Genomic DNA, 23,780 nt, shown 5'->3' with positions numbered 1-23,780 from the left:
AAACTTTCCCAACCTAAAGAAAGACATGCCTATGAAGGTACAAGAAGCTTACAGAAAACCAAATAGAGTGAACCACAAAAAAGTCTCCTTGCCACATAATAATCAAGATGCCCAAACATACAGAATAAAGAAAGAGGGGCTGGAGAGATGGCTCAGAGGTTAAGAGCACTGACCGCTCTTCCAGAGGTCCTGAGTTCAATTCCCAGCAACCACATGGTGGATCACAACCATCTACAATTCAATCTGGTGCCCTCTTCTGGCAGAACACTGTATGTATAATAAATAAATAAATAAATCTTTTAAAAAAAAAGAAAGAATATTAAGTGCATCTAAGGGAAAAGGCAAAAGGCAAAGTAACATATAAAGGCAGACCTATCAGAATTACACCTGACTTCTCCATGGAAAGTCTGAAAGCCAAAAGGTCCTGGATAGATATTCTACCAACAATAAGAGACCATGGATGCCAGCCGAGACTAGTATACCCAGCAAACTTCCAATCAATATATATGGAGAAAACAAGATATTCCATGACAAAACCATATTCAAACAATACATATCAACTAACCCAGCCCTACAGAAAGTTCTTGAAGGAAATCTCCAACCAAAGGAAGTTAACTACAACCAGAAAAACATAGGCAATAGATAATCCCAACTTACCAACAACCAAAAGAAAATAAGGGTCGAAATCCACATATTATTCCACCACCACTAAACATTCCAAAACAAACAAGAATGAGCAATCAATGGTCATTAATATCTCTCAATATTAATGGTCTTAACTCGCACATAAAATGACACAGGCTAACAGAATGGATTGGAAGACAAAAGCCATCCTTCTGCTGCATATAAGAAACTCAAATCAGCCTCAAAGACAGACATTACCTCAGAGTTAAGGATTGGGAAAAGATTCCCCAATCAAATCGACCCAAGAAACAAGGAATGTTAGGAATCAAAATATCTAATAAATTAAGACTTTAAAATAAAATCAATCAAAAGAGTTGAAGGAGGTCATTTCATACTCATCACAGGAGAAATCCACGAAGATGAAGTTTCAATTCTGAACATTTGTGCCCCAAATACAAAGGCATCCACGTTCATAAAAGAAATATTACTAAAACTCAAATTACATATAAAGCTCCACACACTTAACTGGGAGACTTCAACACCCCACTCTCAACACTAGACAGCAATACCAGACAGAAACATAACATAGAAGCAAAGGAACTAATAGAAGTTATGACACAATGGGGATTAACAAACATCTCTAGAACATTCCATTCAATTAAAAAAGAATATACCTTCCTCTCAGCGCCACATGGAACCTTCTCAAAAATCAACCACATACTTGGAAACATAGCAAACCTCAACAGGTACAAAAACTTTGAATAACCCCATGCACTTTGTCAGACCACCATGCGTTAAAGTTAGAATTCAACAACAACACAAACTGCAGAAACCCTACAAACTCATGGAAATTGAATAATGCACAATTGCACCATTCCTGGGTCAAAGAAGAAATAAAAAAGAAATTAAAGACTTCCTAGAATTTAATGAGAATGAAGACACAACATACTCAAACTTATGAGACTTTATGAAAACAGTGCTAAGAAGAAAGTTCATAACATTAAGTGCCCACATATAGAAACTGGAGAATAGTTACACTAGGGAATTAACAGCACAGCTAAAAGCTCTAGAACACAAAAAAGCAAACTCACCCAGGAGGAGTAGATGCTAGGAAATAATCAAACTGAGGGCTGAAATCAATATAGTAGAAACTAGGAAAACAATACAAATATCAATGTAACAAAAAGTCGGTTCTTTGAGAAAATCAACAAGATAGACAAACCTTTGTCCAAACTTACCAAACGTCAGAGTGTGGACATGCAAATTAACAAAATCAGAGATGAAAAGGGGGACATACAACGGACACTGTGCAAATCCAGAGAATCATCAGGTCATACTTTGAAAACCTATACTCCACAAAATTCGAAAATTTAAAGGAAAATGTCAATTTTCTGGATAGCTATCACTTGCCAAAATTAAATCAAGAACAGATCAGCAATTTAAATAAAACTATAACCCCAATGGAAATAGAAGCAGTCATCAAAATTCTCCCAAACAAAAAATGCCCAGATCCAAATGGCCTCAGTGCAGTATTCTACCAGTAATTCAAAGAACAGCTTACACCAATACTTCTCAAAGTATTCCAGACTATAGAAGCAGAAGGATCTTTGCCAAACTCTTTTTACAAGGCTTCAATTACCTTGATACCCAAGTCACACAAAGACAAAATAAAGAAAGAGAACTTGAGGCCGGTATGGGACTGACCCACACCCCCTGAATGTGAGAGTCAGTGAGGAGGCCTGGGCAACCCATGGGGCCCTGGGCAGTGGATCAGTGTTTATCCCTGGCATACAAACAGACATTGTGTGTCCATAACACAAACAGGGTGCTCTCTCAGCCTGGACTCTTAGGGGAGTACCTGGACCCTGCCCTGAGTGAAATGACAGACTCTAGATATCTGCTATGTGGAAGAAAGTGGCGATAGGGTGGAATGCTCGGGGGGGATAGTGTGGGGTGCGTGAGGAGGGGAGGGGGAGAGAACTGGGATTTACATGTGAAACAAGCTATTTAAAATTAAAATAATAAAGTAAAAAAGTGAAAAAAAAGAAAGAGAACTTTAGACCAATGTCTCTCATGAACATTGGTGCAAAAATACTCAATAAAATACTGGCAAATCGGGTTCAAGAAAACTCATCCACCATTATCAAGTAGGCTTCATCCCAGGCATGCAGGGAGGTTCAACATAGGAAAATCCATCAATTTAATCCACCATATAAATAAGCTGAGAAAAGAATCACACGATCATCTCACTAGATGCCTTTGACAAAGATCTTGGAGAGATCTGGGATAACAGGAACATACCTAAACGTAATCAAAGCTATACACAGCAAACCAACAGCCAACATTAAACTAAATGTACAGAAACTCAATGTGATTCCTCTAAAATCAGGAACAAGACAGGGCTGTCCACTCTCTCCATACCTCTTCAATATTTTACTTGAAGTTTTGGTAGAGCAATATGACAACAAAAGGAGATCAAAAGGATACAAATTGGAAAGGAAGAGATCAAATTTTCACTATTTCCAGATAATATTATAGTTTACAGGAGTAACCCAAAAATCTCTACCAGGGAACTCCTACAGCTAATAAATACTTTAAGCAAAGTGACAGGATACAAGGTCATCTCAAGAAAATCAGTAGCCCTACTAAATATAGATAATAAAAGGACTGAGAAATAAGTCAGAGAAACATTACCCTTTACAATTGCTACAAACAACATAAAATACCTTGGGGTAACAATAACCAAACAAGTGAAAGACCTGTATCACAAGAAATTTGAGGCTTTAAAAAAATAAAGGCTGATTCCATTATCCTCATTCTTCTACATGTCAGCATCCAGTTATGCCAGCACCATTTGTTGAAGATGCTTTATTTTTTCCATTGTATACTTTTAACTTCTTTGTCCAAGATCAGATGTTCATATGTGTATGGGTTAATATCAGGGTCTTCAATTAGATTCCACTGGTCTATCTGCACTTTTGTGCCAATACCAAGCTGTTTTCAGGACTATAGCTCTATAATAGAACTTGAAGTCAGGGATGGTGATGCCTCTGGAAGTTCCTTTATTGTACAGGGTTGTTTTGGCTATTCCTGGGTCTTTTATTTTTCCATATAAAGTTAATTATCATTCTTTTAAGGTCTATGGAGAATTGTGCTGGAATTTTGATGGGGATTTCATTGAATCTGTAGATTGCTTTTGGCAAGATTGCCATTTTTATTACATTGATCCTACTATCCAAGAGCCTGGGAGATCTTTCAATTTTCTGATGTCCAATTTCTTTAATTAAAGACTCAAAGTTCTTGTGATACAGGTCTTTCACTTGTTTGGTTGGTGTTACCCCAAGGTATTTTATGTTGTTTGTGGCAATTGTAAAGGGTGATGATTCTCTGATTTCTTTCTCATCCCTTTTATTACTATGTGTATAGTCTTATAATCTTGGTTAACAAAACATTTTACCTTAGAAAACTTAACTTGGGACATTTTAGGTGATTAATGTACCTGTGACAAATCTTTTGTGCCATATACAAGTAACATAATACACTATGTATTTGAAACTAAGATAGGTAAAGTTTGTTTATTAGGATAGTTTAAAGATATTGTTTCCTTGTGAAAGTTTTAAGACTGTTTTTACTTGTCATGGAAATTTAGAAGTAAATCCTTGATTGTTATATAGATTTTATTGTATTCCTGATAATGTGGAATTTCTGCTAATTTAATTATTAGATTAATTTACATTCATAATTTCATTGCTTACTTAGTTACTACTTTCAAACTGGTAGATTGGCATTGGAAGTGTAATTAAAAAATTACAAAAATCATTTGGAGGGTTCCTAGTGGCAAAGTCAGTAATAAAGTATTTGCTTGCATCCCCAAGACCTTGGATTTAAAAGCAAATAAGAAAACAATTTTTTGAACAAAATAGTTAAAACCAGACATTTTCTTAAATAAAATAGTTTAAATTATAACCAATAGGAGAGTTAAAGGGAGACTATGCTGTTGGAATAACAAATTCATCTGAATGGTCATCTAAATACCAACTGTACTAAGTTGCAGATTTATCATATCATATAGGATCTGTGGATTAATAATGGGCCCAAGATTTTCCTTGTACCGTCTTTGTGTGTCCCGTATGGTAATAAGGTTAAAATTAGAAGTAGCTTAATTGAATTAGAGTTTATATTTCCTATAGCCCTATGATATTGTCTACATCTCTTTTGCTAACTATAAAAGCATGGCATATGTATATTCTTATGTTTTATCAAGTTCATTGTATCTGCAGATGAGCAATTGATTTCTAAATGAAGAGGCTTCCTTGTGGGCCACCTCTCCCCCACATATCCTACTGTCTTCACTAGTGTTTGGACTATCATCAGTAAGGTTGCTTACAGTGAACACTGAGTATCCACAATGCTTTACATCATTATTATTGTTCTTAAGGATGTGTCATTGCTATCTGCCTTAAAATGGTGATCACATCTCTCTAAATCTTCAACTAAAAACCAGGATTAATTTCCAACATTCAAAAGCCTACAATTTTAATGCTCAAGTCGCTTTTTCTAGATTGTATCCTCAACTTTGGGTGCTAAAATATTGGTCTGGGATCAAGGGTGGGGTGGGGTGGGGACTGAGAGAAGAGTGAAAAGAGGGTAGGAATAAGGAGGGGGAGAGGAGGCAACAGACAAGTGGGCTAGATGGAAAACAAGTGGGGTTGACTTAGCATCCTGTGCCACCTTCTCTTGTGCTGATTTCCAGTCCAGAACCACAGCTTGGAGCAGGTGTCGCGAAACAGAGTGACCTGGCTTTGCCATGCCCGGAACAGCTCCAGCATGACCCCATGGACCCCAAGAGAAGCTTCCAGACTCTGCAAACTGACTTGCTGGAGCAAACTTCAGGAGGCGAGAGAGGTGAGTAACACAGCCAAAGCCGGGGTCCCGCAAGCCTGGGCAATGGTCTGTTCTGTCTACTACCAGAATTAGCTGGAGAGCTGAGATTGTCACTCCCCAAAGTTCCACATTCCACCAGGCGTAGGCTGGGCCTTGGTCCATGAATGCATAGATCTCCACCTCACAGAGTCCCCTACTCTCCTGACTGCAGGTTCCAATGCTGCCTCTAGGGGTCCAAAGTCTTCTCCCTGTGTCTTGAAAAACCTCACCCCTCTGTGACAGTCTGCACAGAGGGTCTGAAACCTTCCAGGATGCTCACGCCCTCCCCAACCCTTATGGCTCCATTTGGAGCTCAAGCTTCCACATGGCAAATCTCTCAGAGCTGTCAAAGACTTTTAGTACCTATAAAGAAGAGTTTTATAATAGAGCACCGTGTTGCAGTTAGTTAAGTACTTCCATTGTTGCCACAATCACAGAGGGATCCATGTTCAAGGGATTTCTGCCTAGTTTTTATGAAGTAAGCTATAAAGAATACTGTCCATATATAAAAGGTATGAACTATGCTTACTTTACAAAGTCTTTAAAAGAAAAAGATGATTCACTTACAAACCTTGTGCTTTTTGTCAGTTGATTATTCGACAAGATTTACATGTGTTAGAAAGTCAAACAATGCTGGACAAGTTCACAACCCTCAAAGGCTGGCAAAGGCAGTGTGATCTATGTCTTCTAGCAGCTTTCATGATGTTGGAAAGCTAATTTGAGAATCCCAGGAAGAGAAAAAACTGTCTTTCACTTGTTCAACAGGTACACCCTTTTATGCTGAAATTAAAATTTTCCATAATATAAATCCACAAAACGTTAACACACCACTATGTGTGTTATTTGATTTTAATCTACAGCATGCATAAATTTAATGTAGAATTATATAAGTTTGGAGACTGTTGATAAGTGTAAATGTAGTATTGAATTGCTCTGAATTTTATCTTCAGTATTAATGAGGTGGCATTGACTGAAGTTTTAGGGGATTTCTTTAATGTGTACACATCAGACTTTTTCTAACACAACATGTAAGTAGAGATATGCTAACAGCATTAAGTATAAACCAATTTGAAAATGATATAAAATAAAAATAATATAAAATATATATTGATGCTTCACATTAATTTTTATACACAGGGTCAAATTGCATATGTAATCAAAATTAGCTGACCTGTCTATTTCAGCTATTTGAATTATATGTATACCTGCACTATGTACAGAACTTTTGATGTAAGGCTTACCATTCTCTACCCTTCCCAAAGTTTATGTTCTAAATAAAAATAACTGTGTTTCCTTCTTCAAATCATGTACAATTTGTGAATCAGCTTTGTTTTCTAAAACAATCCTTATACAAACACAGATTGTAAATCTTGGTCACAGAAATCAGAGTTCAAAAATGACCCAGACCTCAAGAGGCAGAGAATACATAACTTAGTTGTTTGTAAATATATGAAGATCTCAAGAATTGTATAGAAAAAAAGGTAAAGGCATGAACATAGAACTTATGTTTGAAAACTAATCCTCAAGCTATAACACATGCTATAATTTGCTATTCTTTCATATAATATTTTCATATGCCGCTAGTGTGTCTGTCGACATCTGATTTTCAGTAAGTTCACAACTGTCTGTCATTAATGTATCACAAGTAACTTTTTAGAAATTTCTTATTCAGAGAGGACCAGAAGGAGAGCGGCAGCTACAGAAGAATGGATGGGAAGGCTCTGCTCTTTGTTCCCTCTGACTTGTCTGTGTTGACACCATCTCTCTCTTGCTTTTTACTGTGTTCGATGTGGATTCCATCTCTCCCAGTGGGTCAGTTATACTTGTTTGCAAACTATGAATATCCTCCCTATCTCAGCCCCTTCCTCACTATTACCCCCTCTCCTGTCTTCTCTTGTGGGGACTAATTTATACCTTTGAATTTATCTCTTTAGAACGCAATTCAGTGCATACGATTGACTAAGCCAGAATTTCTTTTTTTTTTCAGATTTGTGTAACAAGATTTGAAGCATGGCTTGCCTTTCTTTTATTATACTTTTTCTTTCCCATGTGAGTGCTTGGGTTTATTGTAGTTATTATAATTTTTCTTTATTAATTTCTAAGCCAATGGTAATATGTCTGTTGGCCAGGAGGGAGGAATCTGACATTCATTCAGATGCAAATACCTGAGTCTTTAATAATAATTGCAAGTCCAATTGTCAATATGAAATCTGAGTATTCCTCAAGTGGGTCCTTGGTATTAAAGGTTTTTTAAAAAATCTATCTTCATTGCAATTTTTTGGGTTTTCTAAAACCCACAGGGTGCAGAGATGCCAGTCCTCATAAGCCCAGCTGTCACTGCTCATCAAACCCTCCTCACTAACTATTACCATCCAAATACAATGTGTTCTTTTGGTCTAATTGCCACTCTGACATTTTCAGGAAATGTAAGTCTTTAAAGAAAAGTAAAATAGTGGTGAGCTCCAAACAGTGGCCTGAGTGCTTAAAAAGATTACCCACAGAGTAGACTAAAAATAGTACTCAGACTTTGGTGTCTGGGCATTAGGAGTACAGAGAAAAGATAATGAGGAAAACTTAACAAGGACTCTGTCATAGAGCTAATGCCAGTTAAGCCCCTTCATGCCATATTCTCAGCTGAGCCATGACCTTGGGATTTTGGACTTCTTGTCATGTTCAATTTTCACAACCATTTTTCTAAATCAAATTAAAAGATTCTTTTTGCTTCTGCTTTTAATATCTGATTTCTTTGGACTTCAACAAGATTCCTCTTTGTCCAAAATGGGAAGACCATGCTTACCTTTTATGATCCCTTCTCGAAAACCCCTCCATCCTGCTTTTTAGCTATAAATCTCAGTGTGCCACTGTTGCATTTAGAAGCAAGCTTCTTCTTAACCCTCTATTGCAAGACCCCATCATAATAGTTTTACTGTTTCATCGTTACTCTTTCAACGAGTATCAAAATTATCATGGGACTTTTGAATAATAGAATTTTGTGGCCGGGCATTGGTGATGCATGACTTTAATCCCAGCACTTGGGAGGAAGAGGCAGGCAGATCTCTGTGAGTTCAAGGCCAGTCTAGTCTACAGAGTGAGTTCCAAAACAATACAGAGAAACAATGTCTCAAAAAAAAAAGAATTTTGTGAGCCAATTATTAGCCCTAACCCCTTCCCCTCTGTCTATGATCTTTACAATGTTTACACTGGTTGTATCTCTGTGTCTTCTAGTGAACACATTTGGTCAATAGCTATGATATTTCTGCCACCTTAGTATGTTATTTAAAGATAAATGCTATGAATTTTACTACAACAAACTGAATGCTTACGTAATTGTGGTCTATGATCATAATATATACTTAAAATCAAATGGAACAAGGAGATGGATACCTATATACATAATGTTTTTGGGGGACCAGGAGAGGAGAAGTGAGGTTACAAAAAGATAGCACAGGGAACACTTATTGTGAAGAATTGAATGGTGAATACCCCCAAAGTCTCATATATTTCAACACTTGTGGTGCTGTTTGGGGAAGATTATGTTTGGGGAAGATTATAAAACTTTTGAAGTGTGAAGCCTGTTGATATAAATACATCAGTGGTGGTGGGGTTTGAGAGTTCATAGCTCTGTCCCCTTCTAGTCTACTGTCTCTACTCCCTGTGTGTGGATGGAAATGCAATAAGTCAGTTTCCTTCTCCAACCACCTGCTGCCATCCCCACCCCTGTGCCCATTATGGACTCTTCCTTTGGAACTGGAAGCCAAAATATCTTCTTCCTTCTGTAAATTTTCCTTGGTCATGTGTTATATCAAAGCATCAGAAAAGTAACTAATTCACTTGTAATGATGGATCTCTTTGTTCCCTTGATGATTATTATACAAATATGTCCAGGTGATGAAACTCCACACTGAACACACTGTCGGATAAAGGCATGAAAAACTGAAGATACCTTCATGAGATTGCATACTACATTCATGTCCTCTTCTTGGTATGGCATTGTACCTCAATTATACAAAATATTGTCTTCTTGATAATAGATAAATGGACAAAAGTTACATGAAATCTTCATATTGTCTGTTGCAATTACATATGAATGCTATTATCCCAAGATTAAATTTTCAATAGCAAAATGGGAGGGATGGCAGGATAGCACAGTGGATAAAGGTATTTGCCACCTTGATTGATGACCTTGTTTAATCTCCAGAGCCCACATGGTGGAAGAAGAGAATCAGCTCCTGAGTATGTTTCCAAATGGATGTCAGAGGACAAAGAGTTTGATCCTCATTTTTAGGCTGGTGATTAAGGAGCTCATACAGAAGGGAGAAAAGAAAAGAGAACAGATATTAGGGACAAGTGACTTCAAGAAGAATTTAATTGTTCTGCTGGCAAATGTTACCAGCAAACTGATGAATTCTGATTATTTTACTTATCACCTTCACATTCCAGCATGAAATGTTTGCTGAAGAATTGTACTACAGTTTTAATCACCTGCTACATTTTATTCTATGTACATTGTGAAAAAACCAAATCAACAGAGATATCTATCACATACTGCAAGTATTTAAAAATCTGTTGTTTAACAGTTTTGGAATGTGTATTATTACCTCTAATTATCATGCTGTACATCCTAGTATAGCAATCTGTAGTCATAGTATCTGACTGTATTATTTGACCAGCTTCTCCCTTTCCCCAAGCCTATCCATAGCCTCTGATACCCCCTATTGTTTTATTTGCTTCTGTGGATTAGACATTTTTCAGATTTTTTATATAACCAAAAGCATAAGCCACTTGCTTTTCTGTGGCTAGTTTATTTGAAGTAACACAATGTCCTACAGGCTCATTTCATCAAAGCTGCAGGCAACTAAGGATGACTGAGATCAGGAAAAATAGTCTTCCCCAGGGGAAAGCATACCAATTGGTTATTCAGTACCAAATGCTCAGCCCTGAAAACACATATGCAAGTAACACTATACAGATTGAACAGATTATATTCAGGAATAGATATGTATCTACATATACATAGATGCATGTAACAATTAATAAAGAGGAAAAGCAGTGAGTTTGAAAGAAAGCAGTGGGAATTTGGAGGGAGGAAAAGAAGGGGAGAAATGATGTAATTATAATATAATCTCAAAGCAATATTAAATTAGGCTTGAATTTGGTGTAGTAGCCCACGCCATTAATAGCAGCACTTGGGAGGCAGAGGCAGATGGATGTCTGTAAGTGCCAGGGTACTTAAAGTTACACAGTGAGACCATCTCTCAAAAAACAAAAACAAAACAACAACCGTAACCACCTCATCTTGAGCTGGAGCTACAGCTCTGTTGGAATAGTGTCAACCCATCAAGCAGCAGGCATTGATTTAACCCTAGTACAATCTCAGAATGAGGGGGAGGCCAGAGAATTAGAAGTTCAAAGCTATTCTAGGCTATGTGAATACTATTCAAAAAATTGAAATAAAACAGAGACAAAAACTGAACAGCAACAGATTGGCTGGGCCAATGTAGCCCATCAAACCTATGTGAGGAAGGAGTCAAAACCACTGGTTTATCAGTTACATGGGTTGTTTGGGGATGATAACAGCCCCCCAATCAAACAACATTGTCCTGTGGGTCTCAGTGTCAGTAACAAAGTCTGTGATAGTAACAGGTATTCTTTTGATGCATGGTACTACTGACAAAACTCTCCTTGCCATGTTTTCTCAACTTCAAGCTCAAATATATTGTCATATGATACCATTGGAAGTGACTTAAATATAGTCTTTATTCTTCTATTCCATATTCTGTTGATGATATTGTACAGATGCTGAATTTTTGACAGTTTTGGCAATAGTAATCTTATGTGATATCTCCAGTTTAATTTTGTGACAATAGCTTTTGGGTGAGTATCAGATCTCTCTTATAGGAATAGTCACACAGAAAGACAGATTGATCAGCAATAATTCTACTAACACTAAAGTATCATGTTCAGTAGGAATCATGGGCCTTATGGATCACAGATTAAAGTATTCAGATATTAAAGTACAATGGCAATCTGTGATTTTTAATAAAATAATAATAGCCACTACCATCATCAAAAGCTGCCCATACCTTAATGTCTAGAACCTGTGAATTTAATACACTATGTGTTAAAAATTGACAGTGTGCATAGTATTTTTGAGACATTATCTGTATCATCCTCAAGTGAATTAAAACAGTCTTGAATGCTTAAGAGGGAGGCAGAGGAAACTTGACATAGAAAAGTCACCTGAAGTAATGTGACAACAAAGACTAGGAGTAAAACCACTGGCTGTGAAATGATGGCAGCTCCTAGAAGCTGAAAGAAAAAAGATAAGAGGTTTTGCATACATTTTTAGAGTGCTATGCTGTGGACCCCCCAGACTGAGTACTGTTGTTTTATCTGTGCTCAGTGACCGCACCTGTACCTACTGCTGCCTCAGCTACTGGCGGCACCTCCACAGCAGCTACCACCTCACTGCTGAGGCTGCAGCCCTGGAGGAGCCTTCATGTCCCATAGGTGTTGCCTCTACCACTGCCTCACATAGGGAAGCAATATTTTTTTTACTAAGTCACTATCTTTCAATTTTACCAACAAAGATTTGGGAACCAGATACTGGGGTGAAAACCTGCTAGCTCAGAGAGGCAGAGAAAGCAGCCTACTGAACTTCCACGTCTGCCATCATCTCGGGAAGAGGTCTCTCTTCATGCTCCATCTGAAGCAAAATGCCTCCAAGCAGATGTTCCTCCCTTCTGTTTTCTGTGACCCCCTGTCACCTCCCAACTTCCCCTCCCTCTCTATGGTCACTTCCAGTCAACGGTTTGCTTGCTCTGCCCCTTGACCTATAGCTGATTTTATTTAAATAATACAATCTTGGGGTCCATAGTGTCATCAAATATCCTGCACCACAGCTCAGTGTCCTACATTCAAATTCTACCATCCAGAGCTGTGAGGTAAATTCATGTTTTCAGCCACCAAATGTTTTGAAATATGGTAGGGCACTCATCTGTATATAGTAGGGCTACTGTTTTTCTTGAGTTGATCTTATATGCTGCCACATTGCTGAAAGTATTTATCAGCTACGGTAGTTCCCTGGTAGAGTTTTTTGGGTCACTTATGTAAACAATCATATCATCTGCAGATAGTGAAAGTTTGACCTCTTGCTTTCCAATTTGTATCCCCTTGATCTCCATTTGTTGTCATAGTGCTCTAGCTAGAACTTCAAATACAATGTTGAAGGGGTATGGAGAGAGTGGTCAGGCTTGTCTTGTTCTTGATTTTAGCAGAATTGTGTTGAGTTTCTGTACATTTAGCTTTATGTTGTCTGTTGGTTTGCTGTATATAGCTTTTATTATGTTTATGTATGTTCCTGTTATCCCAGATCACTGAAAGACCTTTATCATGAAGTGGTATTGGATTTTGTCAAAGTCTTTTTTGACATCTAGTGAGATGATCATGTGATTTTTGTTTTTCTGCTTGTTTATATGGTGGATTACATTGATGGATTTTCGTAGGCTGAACCATACCTGCTTCCCTGGGATGAAACCTACTTGATCATGGTGAATGATTGTCTTGATGTGTTCTTGGATCCGATATGCCAGTATTTTATTGAGTATTTTTACATCAATGTTCATGGGGGATATTTGTCTGAAGTTCTCTTTCTTAGATGTGTGGATTGGGCATCAAAGTTACTGAAGTATCATAGAAAGAGTTTGGCAGAGACCCTTCTGCTTCTATTGCGTGGAATACTTTGAGAAGAATTGGAATAAGCTGTTCTTTGAATTTCTGGTAGAATTCTGCACTGAGGCCATCTGGACCTGGGCTCTTTTTGGTTGGGAGACTTTTGATGACTGCTTCTGTTTCCATTGGGGTTATTTAAATTTCTTATCTTTCTTGATTTAATTTTGGCAAGTGATAGCTATCCAGAAAATTGACCATTTCCTTTAAATTTTTGAATTTTGTGGAGTACAGGTTTTCTAAGTATGATCTGATGATTCTCTGGAGTTCCTCAGTGTCCATTGTTACATCCCTCTTTTCATTTCTGATTTTGTTAATTTGCATGTTCACACTCTGCCGTTTGATAAGTTTGGATAAAGGTTTGTCTATCTTGTTGATTTTCTCAAAGAACCAACTCTTCATTGCATTGATTCTTTGTATTATTTTCCTAGTTTCTACTTTATTGATGTCAGCCCTCAGTTTGATTATTTCCTAGAATCTACTCCTCCTGGGTGAGTTTGCTTCTTTGTGTTCTAAAGCTTTCAGTTGTGCTGTTAATTCTCTAGTGTAACTATTCTCCAGTTTTTTCACGTGGGCACTTTATACTATGAACTTCCCTCGTAGCACTGCTTTCCAAGTGTCCCATAGATTTGGGTGTGTTGTGTCATCATTATCATTGTATTTTAGGAAGTTTTTAATTTGCTTTTTATTTCTTCTTTGACCCAGGAATGGTTCAATATTCAATTTCCATGAGTTTGTAGGGTTTCTGCAATTTGTGGTGTTGAATTCTAATTTTAATGCATGGTGGTCTGATAAGATGCATGGAGTAATTCAAAATTTTTGTGCCTATTGAGGTTTGATATGTTGCCAAGTACATGGTCGATTTTTGAGAATGTTCCATGTGGCCCTGAGAAGAAGGTATATTCTTTTTTATGTGGATGAAATGTTCTATAGATGTCTGTTAATACCAGTTGGGTCAAACTTCTATTAGACCCTTTGTTTCTTTGTTGAGTTTCTGTCTGGTATTCCTGTCTAGTGGTGAGAGCGGAGTGTTGAAGTCTCCCACCATAAATGTGTGGGGCTTTATATGTGATTTGAATTTTAGTAATGTTTCTTTTATGAACGTGGATGCCTTTGTATTTGGGGCATAGATGTTCAGAATTGAAACTTCATCTTGGTTGATTTCTCCTGTGATGAGTATGAAATGACCTCCTTCATCTCTTTTGATTGATTTTATTTTAAAGTCTAATTTGTTAGATATTTGGATTGCTATACCCACTTGTTTCTTGGGTCCATTTCATTGGAAAATCTTTTCCCAACCTTTAACTCTGAGGTAATATCTGTCTGTGAGGCTGAGGTATGTTTCTTGTATGCAGCAGAAGGATGGGTTCTGTCTTCCAATCCATTCTGTTAGCCTATGTCATTTTATGAGCGAGTTAAGGCCATTAATATTGAGGAATATTAATGACCATTGATTGATCATTCTTCTTTGATTTGGAATGATTGTTGGTGGTGGAATTATATGCGGAATTGCACCCCTTTTTTCTTTTGGCTGCTGGTAAGATGGGATTATCTATTGCCTATGTTTTTCTGGTTGTAGTTGAAGTCCTTGGGTTGGAGTATTCCTTCCAGAACTTTCTGTAGGGCTGGGTTAGTTGATATGTATCGTTTGAATTTAGTTTTGTCATGGATTATATTGTTTTCTCCATCTGTCGTGATTGAAAGCTTTGCTATGTATAGTAATCTCGGCTGGCATCCATAGTCTCTTATTCTTGGTAGAATATATCTCCAGGACCTTCTGGCTTTTCCAAGTTTCCATGGAGAAGTCAGGTGTAATTATAATAGGTTTGCCTTTATATGTTACTTGACCTGTTTCCTTGTCTGTTCTTAATATTCTTTGTTTATTCAGTATGGTTTTGGTCTTGATTATTATGTGATGAGGGGACTTTTTTGTGGTTCACTCTATTTGGTGTTCTGTAAGCTTCTTGTACCTTCATTGGCATGTCTTTCTTTAGGTTGGGAAAGTTTTCGTCTATGATTTTGTTGAATATATTTTCTGCCCCTGTGAGTTGGTTTTCTTCACCTTCTTTTATACCTGTTATTCTTAGGTTTGGTGTTTCCATGGTGTCCCATATTCCCTGGATATTTTGTGTTAGGGATTCATTTGACTTAGGATTTTCTTTGGTTGATGAATCAATTTCTCCTAGTGTATCTCCAACAACTGAGATTCTCTCTTCTATCCTTTATATTCTTTTGGTATGTTTGCATCTGTAGTACCTGACTGTTTGCCCAGCTTTTCTATTTCCAGCCTTCCTTCAGACTGTGTTTTTTTATTGTCTGTATTTCAGTTTTCAACCCTTGTACTGTTTGAATTGTTTCTTGCAATTTTTGCTTTGTCTTTTCATCCAATTTTTTGTGTTTTGGGGATTTTGGGGTTTTTTTTCCTCCATTTCTTGCATTTTTTGGTTTGCTTTTTCTTCCAGTTCTTGCATTTTTTGGGGGTTGTTTTTTCTTCCATTTCTTTGAGGGATTTTCCCATATCCTTTTGGAGGGCCTGTATCATTTTCATGAAGTTGTTTTTAAGGTCATTCTCTTCTACTTCATTTGCATTGGAATGTTGGCATCTTGCTCATGTGGAGTCCCTAGTATCTGAGGGTGTCATATTTGTTTTTCTGTTGCTCAGTGTGTTTTTGTACTGTCTCCTTCTTATCCCTTCTTGTGGGTGCAGAAAGAGCCTCTTCCTGGCCTGGTGGTTAGGGGACCAGAGTTCCCTTTCAGTGGGTCCAAGCAAGTCCGTTACTTTGGTAGTTCTCCTTTTCCTGGTCCTAGTCCTGATTCCGTGGGTGGAGAAGAATACAAGGAAACTGGGGTGCTTATGCTCCCGCTGGAAGGGAAGGCTCACTGGCGGTCTCCAGGCACTGGTCCAATGGGTGTAAAAGAAGACCAGGATTCCAGGGTGGGTAGGGTCCCACTGGGAGGAGAGGCTCAGTTTCAGTCCCCAGGCACTGGAAGGCATGCCCTGATACAGGGCCTCGTTTACCTGGTCCCATTGGTGGAAAAGAAGACAAGGAATCTGGGGTGTGGAGGGGAGGCTCAGTGGCAGTCCCCAGGCACTGGCGTTTCTGTGGTATCTTATAAAGCCTGTTCTGCCATATTCTTGACTTAGCCATCAAGTTTCAATGCCTATCAACATCTCTCTTCTTGTGAAAATCAACTACCCATGCATCTCAAGAATCCTAATTCTTTAAGACCCAACTTTGCTCCCACCTTCAACATGAACTACCCTCAAATATTTCAGCCTCCCACTGATTTCCATTATATCTATGCTCTCCATTATGTTTGCTTGGTCAAATTCTTACCTCCTTTGGTTATGTCTTCTCTGTCAAACTATATTTAGGAAGAATAATCTCAGTATGATTTGTCTTTACTGGAGTAAGGATATAGATTCACCCATACCTTCAATTCATTACTGTGCTGTAAATAATTGACATTGTTGCTCAGTAGATCATAATTGCTAAGTAGATTGAAGATGATTAGCTGTATATAGCAACTCTCCACCTCATCTCTACTTCCTCTTCATATGTGTTTTTCTAGTGAGAAGAATATTTTATCAGATTACTGCCATGTAAATACCACAGTGGAAAAGAACTTCAGTTTGGGCTGAATAAATGAGAGTATCTATAAGCCCCTTGGGCAGTGTTAAATTGTGCCCTATGGAGTACATGTCTCTGTGATACAGGTGGCGCCTGGGTCTATACATTTCTCCCCAATTCTTACTGTTTTCAAGTGGTTCTAAGTCAGAGAACAGTGTGATCTTTCTGGATTTTTTAAAAGCTACTGGAAGGTAAAAAATACATTCTAATGATTGCTTGAGGTTGCTTCACTCTCAAAATGTTTCCTTTGTGAACATCATATAATGATTTTTCACAGCTGTTTGCAGTAGAAATTACAAAGAAGTCATAATTAATCATGGTGAGATTTGCTGAAATTTTATGAAATTCTCTACTTCATCTTGAATTGATCAGCATTTGGCAGGTAGTTTAAATGAACATATTTGTGATGGTCAAAGCATGTACAGCAAAAATATAGATGTGAGATGTTTCTAAAAAATGGGTTTCTCTGTATTATTTCAGAGGCTGTCGGTCCAGCCTGGCCTCGAACTCACAGAAATCTGCCTGCCTCTGCCTCCCGAGTGCTGGGATTAAAGGCGTGTGCCACCACGTCCGGCCAGTTACACATCATTTTAAGGAGAATTGGTAATGTTGTTTTTTAAATTCTTTTTCATTTTAAATATAGCACAATTAATTTGGGCTTTCAATGAAATTCTAAGACTGAGTGTCCAGATAGCATCTTCAAACATTGCTCATTATTCTTCATGGTTACAGCAGGTATTGGTTTCTGTGAGACATGGTTAATTGTAATGAAAATAAAAATAAACTTTCCTTTACAACTTCCTTTTCTTTTCATAATGTCTCTATCACCTAATGTCCTTTTTCCTGTCTTTTTTTTTCTTTTCTTTTTTATAAGGTAGGAGTTATTTAGAGACTAGTAAACACATCATTTTATAAGCTCATGGTAAATTAGGAAAATCTGCAGAATATAAGTAATATGTGTTTTAAAGATGTCTTGTGTAATGACAAATATCTATAATCCAATTGTTTGGGGATGAGGCAGCAGGATCACAGGCTGAAAAACAACCTGGCCAAGTGCTCTATTTTTTTGGACATAATTTAAATTTTTATATTTTACTAATCAACAAACTAAAGCTAAGACATATTTTTAGAAGATATTTGTTATGTTTTGTTATGATACAGAATATTTCTATATAGACTTGATTGTTTTACAGCATGTGATCCTCATGCCTCAGATTCCCAAGTATCTGGATTATAGGCACAAGTTACCATATCAGCTGTTTCTTAGAAGGACTCAGAGTAGCTGTGGTTACCTGCACGGGACCTCAGCAAAATAAAGAAAGTTTGAAATCACAGCATAAACAGAGCATTGGTGGCGTACACCTTTAATCCCAGCACCCAGGAGGCAGATCTCTGTGAGTTCGAGGCCAGCCTAGTCTACAGAGGGAGTTCCAAGGCAGCCTCTAAAACAATACAAAGAAACCCTGTCTTGAAAGAACCAAAAAAAAAATCACAGCATAGATACAGGTGGCGATCATCATATTCTACCCCATAGGAGGGGATCATCACATTCCACCCTTAGTTGATGTCAGCTGATGGTTTAGGGGAAAGGCATACACGATCTATCAGTGAAGAAGTTGAGACCCAGTCAATGAAGATGGATGCTTAAATGTAGTGCTAACATGGTACCAAAGGCCTGGAGGAATCCTGAGAACAGTGGCCTTCAGCAGGAAAAACTGAACAACACTTTATATTATGTATGAAACACCTTTTATTCATTCATCTGCTGGATAGGTTGATTCCATATCTTGGTTATTGTAAATAAAAGTACAATGAACAGGAGACATGCAAATGTCCCTAATATACTGATTTCATTTACCTTCCTGTGTGCAATGGAGAGAACAGAAGTTACTGGACAAAAGGTAATATCTGATGTGCAAGACAAATACACTTAGAGAATGGTTGCATGGCAGGTGAAGTCCATCAGTATCTGTGCATATTTTGAATAAGTAAGAGTAAAATGACAGTAAGTAGATTTGGACTTTCTCTTGAAAATTATGGGTAAGCAAGGTAATTGGAATGTCTGATATAATGGAATGTCTACATTAAAAACACATCTAAACACTATCCTAAGATTGCGGACAATAATGATCTTGTCAGCAAAAACTAGTATTAATTAAAAATGATTAAAGTTCATGTAAAGGATTTGTGCTAGTCTTTAACATATAGAATAGTTTAAGTAAAATTATTTACTAATGTCACTGTTGTGTAGTAGGATTCAATGCAATAGTAAAAGTAAATTGTTCTTTATGAGTCTAACAACTATAAGTCTGTTTTAAAAATTTCTGCAAAACATTTTAGTTAGAAATCTGTTGGTAACATACGACCTCAATGATATAATATACCTAAAATGGAATGTTTTCCTAATTTTAAAGTTTTCATGATTCTTTATGGTTTGATTAAAGCCACAGTTTCATATCTCTGTCTCGTTCTACCTCCCTTGGCTTGACCTTAGCAAACAAATGTTCTGAGTATCCTTGGGTTCAAAATTTGTTTCTTATTCATAAGGTTCTCTAAACTAGGAAATTATTTTTGCACATTTCATTAAATTTATTTTTGAATTCAATATATGCCATTTCTATCACATAGTCTAAATTCTATTATTATTTATCTATCCATCCCTACTCTATGTTTTCATATAAAGGCATTCCTATTAATTATTTAAATCCAGCCACACTGAACCTCTTAGAAGAGAAAGTGGGTGGTACCGTTGAACGATTTGGTACAGAAGACAGCTTCCTGAACATAACACCAGTAGCACAGACAGTGAGATCAATAATAATAAATGGGACCTCCTGATACTGAGAAGCTTCTGTAAGGCAAAGGACACAGTCAGCAAGACAAAAAGGTAGCCCACAGAATGGGAAAAAATATTCACTAATCCCACATCTGACAGAGGGTTGATCTCCAAAATTTACAAAGAACTCAAGAAGCAAGTCTCCAAAACATCAAAGGACCCAATTAAAAAGTGGGCTACAGAACTAAATAGAGAGTTTTCAATAGAGGAGTCTAAAATGGCTGAGAGGCACTTGAGAAAGTGCTCAACATCCTTAGCCATCCGGGAAATGCAAATCAAAGCAACTCTGAGATACCATCTCACTCCTGTCAGAATGGCTAAAATCAAAAACACCAACGACAATTTATGTTGGAGAGGATGTGGTGAAAGGGAAACACTCCTCCACTGCTGGTGGGAGTGCCAACTTGTACAGCCACTTTGGAAATCAGTATGGAGATTCCTCAGAAAAATGGGAATAAACCTACCACAAGACCCAGCAACTCCACTCTTAGGAGTATATCGAAAAGATGCCCATTCATACAACAAGGATGTCTGTTCCACTATGTTCATAGCAGCATTATTTGTAATAGCTAGAACTTGGAAGCAACCTAGATGCCCCTCAACCGAAGAGTGGATACAGAAAATGTGATACATTTACACAATGGAGTACTAGTCAGCAGAAAAAAACAATGGAATCCTGAAATTTGCAGGCAAATGGATGGCACTAGAAGAAACCATCCTGAGCGAGGTAACACAGTCACAAAAAGAGAAACATAGCATGTACTCTCTCATATTTGGATTTTAAACATAGATCTAGGTAATGCCAGCCTACAATGGCCAGAGAGTCTGGGAAACAGAACCTTCATTCAGAGGCTCATGGAAGTAGAGGCAGACTCCCACGGCTAAGCACTGAGCTGAACTCAAGAAATCCAGTGACAGAGAGGGAGGACTGATGACCAAAGGCATTAAGACTGGGCTGGTTTAACCCCCAGAAACAGCTGACCTGACAAGGGTTATCTCTTTAATCCCAGACTGATGCCTGGGAACCCAGCATGGGACTGATCAAGACCCCCTGAATGTGGGTGTCAGTGAGGAGGCCTAGGTAATCTATTGAGCCTTGGGTAGTAGATCAATATTTATCCTGGTTATACAAATGCACTTTGGACACCATCCAACAATGAGAGATGCACTCTCACCCAAGAGGGGAAGGGTCTAGGCCCTGCCATAGATGAAATGACAGACTATGGACACCCCCATAGAGGGCCTCACCCTCCCTGGGGAAATGAGAGGATATGGGGGGGGGTGGGAGGGCACGGGAGGAGGGGAGGGAAACGGAGAGGGACCTGGAATTGACATGTTAAGCAACCTTGTTTCTAATTTAAATTTAAAAATAAAAAAATATATATTAAAAAATTGAAAAAACTGGTGTATTATGTGTATGACAATATACATTTTGTTGCTATATGAATGCCTATAATATAAATTTAAATAATGAATTAATACATTGCTTTGAATGGCAAGATTATCCATTCCCCCATTTTTATGTCCAAAAACTTTGCACAGCGCCATCAATGTAATTAGTATTTTAAAAAACTGTTTACTGAATTGAACTTTCTTGAAAACTTACAGAACAGAAAATACAACTTTATTTTAAAATATAAATTCCTGGGTTGAATAAAGAGCCTTAGAATGTGAAACCGATAGAACTAAAAAAAATGAAATATGATGGATAAATAGCTCATTATGTTAATTTCACTAATCCATGTGCTATTCTGTAGTTATATGTGTGCTTATAAGCACATATAAACCATATATTTATACTATTAACTCTATGGAGTTGCTCAGATCTAAGACAGGTTAGGGGTAGAATGTTTATCAATACCCCTGTTCTCACACTAAGAAACCCTGCTCAGTTCTTTGCAACCCAACTCTTGTACACGATGTCAGAAAAGGCCAGAAATTTCTGCCTTAAAACCAAGCAATTAAAGCAGCATTGGTCACCTCCAACTGCCAGGTCTGTATTGGTTGCCTATGTGCTATAACTGGATAATTTTGAATGCTCTATAAAAATCATATTAACAACTTCTAAAACTTTTTTTCACTTTATGCTGTTAGGAAGAATAATAATTTAAATATCCTTTAATAACATCTTCTGAAGATAATTTAGCATCGACATCTTAACAGGAAGGTTTTGTTGAAAATATTAGAGGCTTGACAATTCTCTGTAAAACGAAGAGAAGGCCACATTCTGCATAATGTCCCTGGCAAGATTATGGAGTATGAAAGAGAAGGAGAGGTGAAAATCATCAGAAAGAAAACCCACATACGGCAAAGTATTCAAAAGTTACCCCAGCTACATGCTGACTTCCCAGGGAATGGTGAGCTTAGAGAAGATACCACCATGCCAGTAAGTTGTTTTCTATAACAAAAGCCAATGGAGAAACTATGGGAGGGTTAAACATAATCTTTGAATGAACATCTAACCAGTGACTCATTGTTTTAGGTCTAAGTCTAAGTGCATATTAAACGAAGACCATCATCATGGTTTAATCCACAGTTGGCATGGAGAAATCGTCTTTGCCTAGGCAGAAAATTGCCACTTGAAGCCAAGTGTGGTATCAATAACTTGCTTCTCTTCTGAGCACAGCAGGAAAGTAATTTTCCTTTTCACTGTGTGCCTTCAGAGCCTCCAAACTCACATTACTCTGAAGCTGAGCCATCCTCAATTGATGTGTTCCTCAAGCACGGCCTCACGGCACTTTTTTCCTCAAGATCATTTCCTGTATTCATTTGTGAGCCTGAAAGAATCTGCGTAAAGCACTTAAAAATAGTCTCCTTTTCTGCTTGCTGCACCTAGTGTGGAAGAGTTGGAGTCATAACTGGATGATGCTTCCTGGGCACCAGCTTCATCTCTATATAGCACAGATAATGCTGGCTTACCTTAAAGGCTATGAGTCAGTTAACTGACAAGAGGGCTTTATATATATACAGCTCACAAGTCATGAAACATTCAGAGAAAAGCACTCTTTTTATTTAAATTAGAAACATGCATGCTTCAAATGTCAATCCCAGCTCCCCTACCCCTTGTCCCTCCACCAGCCCCACCCTCACTCCCCACCCCTGGCACAAAATCCCCACATCATTCCCTAGGGAGGGTGAGGTCCTCCTTGGGGAGATCTCCAGAGTCTGTCATTTCATCCAGGGCAGGACCTAGGCCCTTGCCCATGTGTCCAGGCTGAGAGAGCATCCCTCCATGTGGAATGGGCTCCCAAAGTTCATTTGTATGCCATGGTAAACATTGATCTACTACACAAGGCCCCAGAGATTTCTGAGCCCCCCTTGTCCAGTCAGCTGTCTTTGTGGGTTTCACCAGCACAGTCTTGACCCCTTTGCTCATCACCCCTCCATCTCTGTCACTGGGTTTCAGGGGGTCAGTTCAGTGTTTAGTTGTGAGTATCTGTCTCTGCTTTCATCAGTCACTGGTTGAAGGTTCTAGGATGTCATATAAGGTAGTCATCAACCTTATCATCAGGTAGGAGCTATTAATGTAGTCTCTCAGCTATTACTTAGTTTTCCAGTTGATTTTATCCTTGTAGATCTCTGGAAATCTGATTAGTTTCAGCTCCTTCCTCAAAGCTATAATGACTCCAACTATTATGGTATCTCTCAACCTGGTCTCCTCTATTCTTCTCCGACTCAATCTTCCTGCTCCCCATGTCTTTTTCTACCATCCTATTACCCCCTCTCTTTTTCCTGGTTCCCTCTCCCCTCCATTCATGTTCCCAATCTTCTCAGGAGATGTTGCCTCTTTCCACTTCTCTGGGGTATAATGCATATCTCTTGGGAACCTCCCTGTTTCCCTGGGATTGTAGGCTGACACTCCCCTGTCCATGTCTAAAATCCATATATAAGTGAGTACATACCATGTTTTTCTTTTTGTGACTGGGTTACCTCACTCAGGATGGTTTCTTCTAGTGCCTTCCATTTGCCTACAAATTTCAAGATTCCATTGCATAGAGATAATTAGAAAGCTTGGTATCAAGAACTTCACGAAGGTG

The sequence above is a fragment of the Mesocricetus auratus genome, unplaced genomic scaffold (genome assembly GCF_017639785.1).
Source record: "Mesocricetus auratus isolate SY011 unplaced genomic scaffold, BCM_Maur_2.0 Super-Scaffold_100010, whole genome shotgun sequence".
In the NCBI taxonomy this organism is placed as follows: Eukaryota; Metazoa; Chordata; class Mammalia; order Rodentia; family Cricetidae; genus Mesocricetus; species Mesocricetus auratus.
This window is presented reverse-complemented; position numbering follows the sequence as displayed.